Genomic DNA, 8,742 nt, shown 5'->3' with positions numbered 1-8,742 from the left:
CAGGATCTATTTTCATGTTCATGATGCTTAACACAGACTAGGGATGGCAATTTGAAGGAAGTCTGGTGCAGTGCATATGGCATCACCTGAGACTGTCTGAAAAAACCCCATAATTGCCTGCATGTACTTTTCAAAACACCTTTATTTTAGGTATTTCTGCTTCTTTTTTCAAGCTAAATTGGAGGCACTAAGTGACACTGAACTTTATAAAGAAAGAAAACTCAATTTAGTCAGTGTGTTCTTGAAGTCTGAGTGGCTTAGTGTGGGCACTGAGAAATGGACTTGGGTCTGCTGACAATGTCCTCAATCGTTAAAGAGGTACCAGCAGGGCTGGATCCCACTGCAGGATGTGCACAAGGGAACCTGCATGTGAGCCCCTGGCCTGCACCTGCATCCTGCAAGTGACCCTACAGACCTGTGCTGCACCAACCCTCCTCTCTGACAGGCAGTGCAGCAACTGGGGGAGCTGCTTTGTGAACAGATCTGACAAAAACAGCACCAAACCATGGTACTCTCCTATTCCCACGTGCAGTCACACACAAAGGGTTTTGTCCACAGAGGCCAGGATAAGCAGGCAACTTGCAGCTTGGCACAAGGAACAAGACACAAGGTTATAAAGCCCTGGAACAGCTTCTCAGACATTTCTATAGGTAGAGTTCCCACAGCACATAAGAAAAAGATCCATTAATCAGGGCCTGGGCTGCAGGATGAACTGCAGAAGTTGCTCTGTGCGCATCCTCTGTTAGAAGTTCCGACTTGTCCTTCTGATCTTAAAATCCATGGTTCTCTTCACAATGGCAAAACTGAGGTAAGAAGAAGCTGGGGAGGCATTTTCCAGTATTTCAGGGCAAAAAAAGTGTTTATTTTAACATATAAATATTCTTATTTAAAGTGGTAATACTAAAGATAAAAATTGTAAGTGCAACTCATCCAAAAAAGCTACAAACCCCCATTACCGATCCTCCTGTTTTCATCACAAAGAATATTCCACAGTAGTTAGAGTGTTGCTTTGCAGCCTGTTAGCAGAAGAGGTGATTGGGTCAGTTGACTTGTAGGTGTCAGAATCAAAACAGATTAAACTAATTCCATCCACCCATCTTGCCAAGGAAACATTCAAGCCCTTTCATCTCATTTCGGTATCCAGTGAAGACATGAGAGTTGCTGGATACAGAAATCCTTGTGGAGTGGAGCAGCGGATCTGGGGTTTCCTATGATGAGGCAGTCTCAGAAATCAAAGGTGTCAAAGCAGGAAGTCCTGACACAAACAGTTCCATAAGTGTCACATTCCTGGAATCAGCTGGCACGAAGGACACTCCTGAATAGTTCTGTGGGGCCTGGAGCAGCCCAGGCTTCTTTGTTCCCAGTAGATTGGACATTATCCATCCTTCACTGATAGCGGTGCCCTCTTTGTGTGCATTGTCTGTCTTATCTGTCACACAGTCACCGGGACAAGGACTGTCTTTTAGGACTTGCTTACACAGCAGCTGCAATAGCTACAGCAGGATGACTCCATGTGGACACTCATTCCACAGCCATGGGATCAGCTCCTGGTTCATACCATACCTTAAGTGGAGCAGCCTCAGTGTGTCAGTGTGCCTTACAAAGTTAAGCCAGACCTGGGACTCAGCTCAGGGTTTCTAGTCACTTCTCCTTTATAAAGAATTCAGCTTTAAGAAAAGCAGTTGAAATGCTCCTGAGAATGACAAATAACAAATGAGTAAATCTTGCTCCAGATCCATAAAACTCAATTAAAAAAAAAAAAAAAACGCATGCACAAACAAACACATCTATTGGCATAGGCATATAAAGCAGAATTAATTGATAATCATATCAATTAATTGATAAAAATGCTAAAATACATAAACAAAGCCTTTTCAAAAAGGTAATGAATAAGTAATCCACGCAGACAATGTGAAAGGACTGTTGCTGCTGTGGGGCCAGGGAGCTAATAATTGGTTATCCATATCCCTAGAGTTATTAAAGGATAAAAGCTTTGAACATTGCTGCAGAGTTCAACTAAAAGAAAAACTTTTACTCAGCATATAGAAGCTCTCAGAAATGCAAATAAAGTATGAGAATGCATAAAGATGGCAAATAATTGAATATTATGGTTCTGTTTAACAAATTGCTTCTTTGCATGCAATTACTTCATCATGGTCTGATCTGAGATACAAGAGCAGGAATAAAGCTCAGAGAACAATGCTGTGGATGAGCAGAGACCTGCAATGAGTTTGCTGAAAGAGGAGTAAAGCAGAATTGGGAGGGGAGGAATGGTTTGGGTAAGGGCTCTTTCTGTGGGCTTGGGGTGCATCTCTCTGATTGCATTTATCTCTAGTGGGGGGAAATGTCAGACAGACACAACAGGGAGGGAAAGCACTCAGCTTGTTTAGTTTCCCCATCTTTGTGCTCCCGTTCTCATGCCCTGATCATCATAAAAAACACATGCTCCACATCACAGGTCACAACATCACATCCTTTTAGTTCCACTCCAACAGAAACACTGTCCCCAGCCTGACACCCTGTTTCGACCTGCCAGCCCTCCTTCCTGAGGGCTGCCTGCCCTCGAGCCCTAGTTCCAGGCCTCCCCATACCACAGTTGACTATTGCAAGAACAATAAGGATTTTTAGGGGCATTATGACTGGGTTAGTAAAACACAGCTGCCCCTGAAAGTCCCTCATTTTTCTTGCTGCCGCTCAGTCCGTCCCCAGGAGGGCAGGGTGTGACAGGGTCCGTTCTCTCCAGCACGGCACACACGGCTCTGCTGATGTGCCCAGTAACACCCCAGCCCCAGTGCCCAGCCCACACAGCAGGGGAAGGTGTGCAACTGCTTTGCCATCCCTGTGGGCTCCTCCTGAACGCCGTGCTGAGTTTCAGCATAATACCAGATGGCTTGTCTGTCGCTCGCAAGAATGCCACCAAACGGAGTTGGCACAGCTCGCTGCAGGCAGCCCTGGAACACCCCAGCCACAAGGGCAAAAGGCAGGATCACCTTGTCCTGTGAGTACTCATTGTTCCAGCACCCAGGTGAGCAGTGGTGCTTTGGCCAGGGGAAGTGGAGACCCCAGAGCTGACTGGCCCCACACATCCCACACTGGGTCATAACCTGCAATCCCAGGGGCACCTGGAGCTCTCCAGGGCACTCACAGCACCCAGGTCCCAGCAGGAGAGCTCACACCCATCAGCAGACCCCTTTAATTTATTAATAAAGCTGAGATTTTAGGGAATTACTTCTGATTTCTTAACAACTTTCAGCTAAAGTAATATCTGAAAAAGATCTATACATTTCCAACTAAAGGTGCTAAGTATTTGGCTGGGAATTTTCAATCCTCATTCACAAGTCCTCCTGGAAATCCCAGCCCAGCCCTGCATGTTCTTAGGGCAAGGAGTAACACCTTCTTTTTCATTGATCAGTGTTTTGATGGCAGTGGACTCAACAGAAACTACTGGCAGATTCCCACAATTCTGCTCTGTTGTTTCCCCATGAATTCTGCCTGTTGAGACCTGGGGCGGGCCCCATCCCATAATAGGCTTGCAAGTATCCCTGCAAGCTGTTGCCCTTGAGAAGGACTTTGTGACATGCTCAAGGACTTCCAAGAGAGTTTGTGTCAAAGCAGGGAACACCTAAGCACTCTCAGGGCTTTTCTTCTTTTCTTTCCTCTTGTAGTAAAAGCATCACACTGGGTCCCTCAGCAAGGAACCCTTTGCCTAGCATCATGTTTGCAGGTGCTGCCTTTCACACAAGCCATCTCCAGGGACATGCACGCAGCTGGTGTGACCAGGGATGCTTGGGGAGCGCTGTGCAACACAAGACAAATATCCTCACCCATCCCACATGGGATGACACTCCACAGTAACAGACAACCTGGCATCCATAAACCTCAGAGACCCTCTCAGAACTGCACAGAGCTGCACCTTATTTTCATTTACAATTTCTTCTGAGGCTTGTAAGTCAACTGAAAGCAAACCCTATGCCCTGATTTGGTAATAAAACATGAGCCGTGATTCGGATCCAAATATTATTTGCATCCTTGAGAAAGTTACAACAGCAGTGCAATAATAATAACAAAAAAACCCAGCAGTCCTCTAAATGCTAATGACGTTGGTGTCCTAAATGAAGCATAAAAGCCAGAGCCCACGAGAAGCAGAGCATGAGTCAGAGCATCAGCAGTTCCACACTGAAAGCAGCACTCCTGGTTGCTTCATTCATTTAAGGAATCAATTCATCTGTAACGAGCATCAAGTAGTTTTTAGGACTAAAATGAAAATTAGATGCATGTTGTTATTGTTTTCAAAAGTTTGTTTTGGTTTTTTTTCCTTGAATTGACAATAAACAACTCTTTGTAGTTGAGGGGAGCCCCAGGCAGGACCAGGTCCCTGCAGCACTGGCCGCTGTACCATCACGGAAGAAAATCTGATGAGCCCCTGCCCCGGGAAAGCGCAACCTCCCTGGCAGCCAGGACCCCACCACGAGCAGGCAGAGCAGACCCAGGGCACAGAAAAGCAGGTAACTGGAGTTGTTGCAGTCTGGGCAGGCTGTCTCACCCTCAATTTTATTTTACTGGCATTGGGTCATTGGCAGAATTGAGTGAGGATGGATATATGCTGAAGGGCAACACCCTTCACAGAGGCTTTGCATGTTCCCTCTTGGATTGCAAAGTCAGCATGAGGCTGTGCACTACAAGAGGAGTGACTATTGCCCAAGCTGCTCTTGGTTCCCTGCTGCCCCAGTCCCACTTCTAGATAAAGCACAATCAGATTCTGATGATCAAAGCACACATCTCTAGGTTGCACTGATGTTAAATTATTTTTGTTGTGCTGTATCTGAAACTCAGAAAATGCAAGAGCAGAACAAAACCAAAGTGAAGGTAGAAAATCATTGCAGTTTCTAGAATACTTCCAGCTTTAGTCATCGAAGGGGATTGTTAGAAACAGACAAAGGGCTGTTTCCCTTAATTTTTTTAAGTGTGAATTTTGTCTTGACAGTTTCCTTTCAGAAACAAAAATTGAAAACAAATTGTCCCATACACAAAACAAAGGGACAGATCCTCAGCTGGAATGGACTGGTATTACCAAGTAACACCCACCCACAGGAGATATTCTGAGCCTTTTAAGCAGCAGCTGCCTATCCTGCTGTGCCCGGACAAGAGCTTCAGCCTCTGGGTTTAGATGGCAGCCGTACTGGCTCTACGCAGCTTGGAAAAGACGAAGGGCTGCCTTTAGAGCAGCTGAAAATACACCAGGGCTCCAAAGACTCTGAGACTGTACACTTCCCAAACCTGGAGCTGACTCCAGGTACATGAGCCAGTGGACATGACACCAAGAGAGCAACTGATATCAGCATGGCCTTGAAGTTAATGAGCTGCTTTGGGGAAATGCTGGCAAAGCTTCCAGAAACCATTATACATTGGGTTTGCTTTCTGAAACGAGGCATGGCTCTGATTTTTCTCTCAAAACCAAGATCAGGCTGAACACCATCTTGAAAATTACATGAGCAGTGCCCAAGAAAATATTAACTGTACAGTAAAAAGGAATGCACAGTGAGAACTGTGATCCATCCTGGCCAGTCCTGCCCCTGTCCCTCACCCACAAAAAAATAAAAACACACACATTAGGAGAATTCAGGAAGTGTCTCACTTTGCCAAGGAACAGACCATGTCCCCATTGTCAGTCTCCAGCAGAGCTGCCCAGCTGAGCTCCCGTCTGGGAGAGCCAGTGCCTGGGGGGAACTGCCTGGGACCCAAAAGTGGAGGAACACTTGAGCCCTAACAGAAGAGCATCCATCCTCCAGGGCTGAAAAGAGGTGGGTTTGACCATGTGCATTTGACATCTCCTCTCTCTTTACAATCCTCATTTTGGAGCATCACTTTTTTTTCTCCCACTCCCAACATCAGCAGAGGAGCTGGAAAGCCAGAGTTATTTTTAGGAGATGGTACATTTAGGCCTTGTTCATCTTGACTGGGTCCCTTTGAAAATGGCGAAGTTGGATAATCAAACACATTACGCAGACTTTCCATAGAGGCTGCTTTGCAAACGAGCCTCCCACCATTCAGATACTCAGGAGCCAATATTTCAAAGATGAGCTTTTGATGCAGCCCTGGTTTGCCTCAGCATGGTGACCTCACTAGCATTTATACACAGAGCCTTGGAGAACAAGCAAATTAAAGCAGCTGACTTTAAGTATATAAAATAAAACAATTTGGCGAAGTGGGATAATCAAACACATGACGCAGACTTTCCATAGAGGCTGCTTTGCAAACGAGCCTCCCACCATTCAGATACTCAGGAGCCAATATTTCAAAGATGAGCTTTTGATGCAGCCCTGGTTTGCCTCAGCATGGTGACCTCACTAGCATTTATACACAGAGCCTTGGAGAACAAGCAAATTAAAGCAGCTGACTTTAAGTATATAAAATAAAACAATTAGTCATCAACAAGCCTACTAGAGGCTGCCACATTACACTCAACTTGAGTGGCAAGAGACCATGACCTGGCTCAGGCTGGCAAAGAGGATGGCACTGCTGCCTGGTCAAATCGCCCATGTGTGGGCAAAGCACACTCAGAGCAGCTCAGAAGGGAACTTGCCAGTGTGATGACTGACATATCAAATTGGCTGGCACCAGGACAGGGACAGGAAGGGAGAACAGTAGAACAGTAGGAGAAAAATGCCAGGGGAGGAGCCGTGGTTGGAAGATGCTCCATGACTCCTAGTAAATTAACCAGGGCATGGCCAAGCAGCCCAGTCTGGCCACTGCTGTCCTGTTAAAGTCTCCAAAAGAAGGGGGGAAAGGGGACACATCCGAACAGCCTCTTGATAACGGTCCATCGCTCATGCTGAGTTTCAGACAATGTCCAGGACTGGCTGGAGGAGTCCCAGGCCACAGTTCTGCCCAGGACCATGCTCAGAACCATCAGGTGCTGGGTTCAGTAGTGCAGCTGTAACCCAAGGTGCTGGCCCCAGCAGAGCTGGAGTGGGCTGGGGGGGGTATGGATAATGACCAGCAGTGCCCGTATGCCTGCTGGCTCCAGAGGAGTGTGTTCCCACAGCGCTGTGCCCAGACTGATCGCTGATAGGAAAAGGAGCCATGCCACTGGCCTCGACCTGCCAGTGCTGCCCCCAGTGCTGAACCCACCTAAAACCTTACCAGTGAGTTAAAGAGAGAAGCTGCCGGCAAGGGGCTGCCTGGCGTGGGCTCTGCTGGAACTGTCAGGTCTGCGGAGCACTGAGGGAAGCAAAGAGTTATGGGAGAGCAGCAGGGAATTACCAAGCAAAAGTGTTTTTTAAATCATTTCACTTTAAACAAAACTGAGGCATCACCCTAAAGTAAATGGCCACACCTTGCTACTTACTCAGCTCTGCTGACAAGACCAGCTTTTCTGTAGCTATTCAAATCTAATGAGTTCTGGGTGCCTAACTCTCTTTTAGCTCATTTTCGAACTCCAGCCAGAAATCACTTTCTGATTCACCACTTTCTCAGGAACAGTAGTATTCAGAGAATGCATGCAGGCTGGTACTGTGCTGTACAAAGTACATAAGCACAAGTTTAATTACGCCATGGACCAGGGATGTGATTAATTGTATGCTTTAAGTTAAGAATGTGCTTAAGCATGCTACTGACCTGGAGCTTTAAGTAGATATATCAGCTGTTCTGGTGCTCTCCATTTACCAGTTCTTTGAGGTCAAATAAGTGGAAACAATATAAGAATACTCCTGTGCTCATACACTCCTAAGAATTCACACAAAGTCCAGCATCTGACTTTTTTAAAAATTACAACTTTGGACTTATTCTCCCCATGTTTAAACCAATACTGATTATGAGCATTACAATACTATGCATACGGTCAGAATGTATTAGCATTAAAACAGGAGCTAATTATTGTCATTTACAAGCTTTTAAAAAGCATTGGGCTTAGTCTTTACCTTGCCTGGATAGTGCCTCAGGTAAGAACTTAGATTCATTTCATTTGCACACTTTGTGGATTAGTTCCCTTATGTCTGAACAGTGTACAAAGTCCTAAAAAAAATATGGAGCACGTAATTAAAACTACTGCCCCTGCTAGCAGTGGATTCATCGCATGGAAGAAGTCAAGCATAAAATGTGCATCAGCTATGGGTGGTCACGTAAATCCACATTTCATTAGCCACAGTTTACATGATCCTGGCAATTTTTTTCACTGTGCTTTTCCACCTTTCCAGCAAAGGCTTATTCCTAGTTCATTATAATTTAGGAAGGTCAAATTGTGTCCATTCCCTGGGGAGGAGCAAGTAGAGAAGACTGGAACCTGAAAGCTCCACTTTTTCCTTTTTAAAGACACAACTGCCCCTTTTGTGGTGCTTGGAGAGCCTGGATGGACCAGACAGAGCCACTCCTCGAGGCAGGCGTGTGACCTATGTGCAGTGCCAGCATCCCAAAGGCAGGGAACACCCACGCCCAGCTACACCCACCAGCAGTGACATTTCATAGGAACAAGCCAACAGACTTCCACCGGAGCAAAGCATGTGCAAATCAATTTTCAACAAGCGAGGGAGAGCACAGAGGGTTTGGTTACAAGTGAGGAGGCACGTGCCTCTCAAGGAAGCCTTCTTTGAGGAAGTAAACAGATACAATAATTAAAGTGTTTTGGCTTCACTTCATCGCTAATCCCATCACATGCTGTTCCTTGCCAGTGCATTCAGGAAAAGTGTCTATTTTGGATACTGGGGAAGAGGAGAGGAGAGGAGAGGAGAGGAGAGAGAGGAGAGG

General features: G+C 46.0%; 2 long non-coding RNA genes across 2 annotated transcripts in view; one reads left to right on the top strand and one right to left on the bottom strand.

Moving 5' to 3' along the window:
- Positions 1–6,192, top strand: part of LOC108447892 — a 35,865-nt gene extending 29,673 nt beyond the window's left edge. The window contains exon 3 of the long non-coding RNA XR_001863595.1: positions 4,346–6,192. This is a non-coding gene — a long non-coding RNA (uncharacterized LOC108447892). The remainder of the gene's footprint in view (positions 1–4,345) is intronic.
- LOC108447893 overlaps positions 125–8,742 on the bottom strand; it is an 18,854-nt gene continuing 10,236 nt past the window's right edge. Inside the window, exon 2 of the long non-coding RNA XR_001863596.1 lies at positions 125–1,693. This is a non-coding gene — a long non-coding RNA (uncharacterized LOC108447893). The remainder of the gene's footprint in view (positions 1,694–8,742) is intronic.

The sequence above is a fragment of the Corvus brachyrhynchos genome, unplaced genomic scaffold, assembly GCF_000691975.1.
Source record: "Corvus brachyrhynchos isolate BGI_N302 unplaced genomic scaffold, ASM69197v1 scaffold407, whole genome shotgun sequence".
Lineage (NCBI taxonomy): Eukaryota > Metazoa > Chordata > Aves > Passeriformes > Corvidae > Corvus > Corvus brachyrhynchos.
Note: the sequence above shows the minus strand (reverse complement) of the source record. Positions and strands in the feature narration are given on the sequence as shown.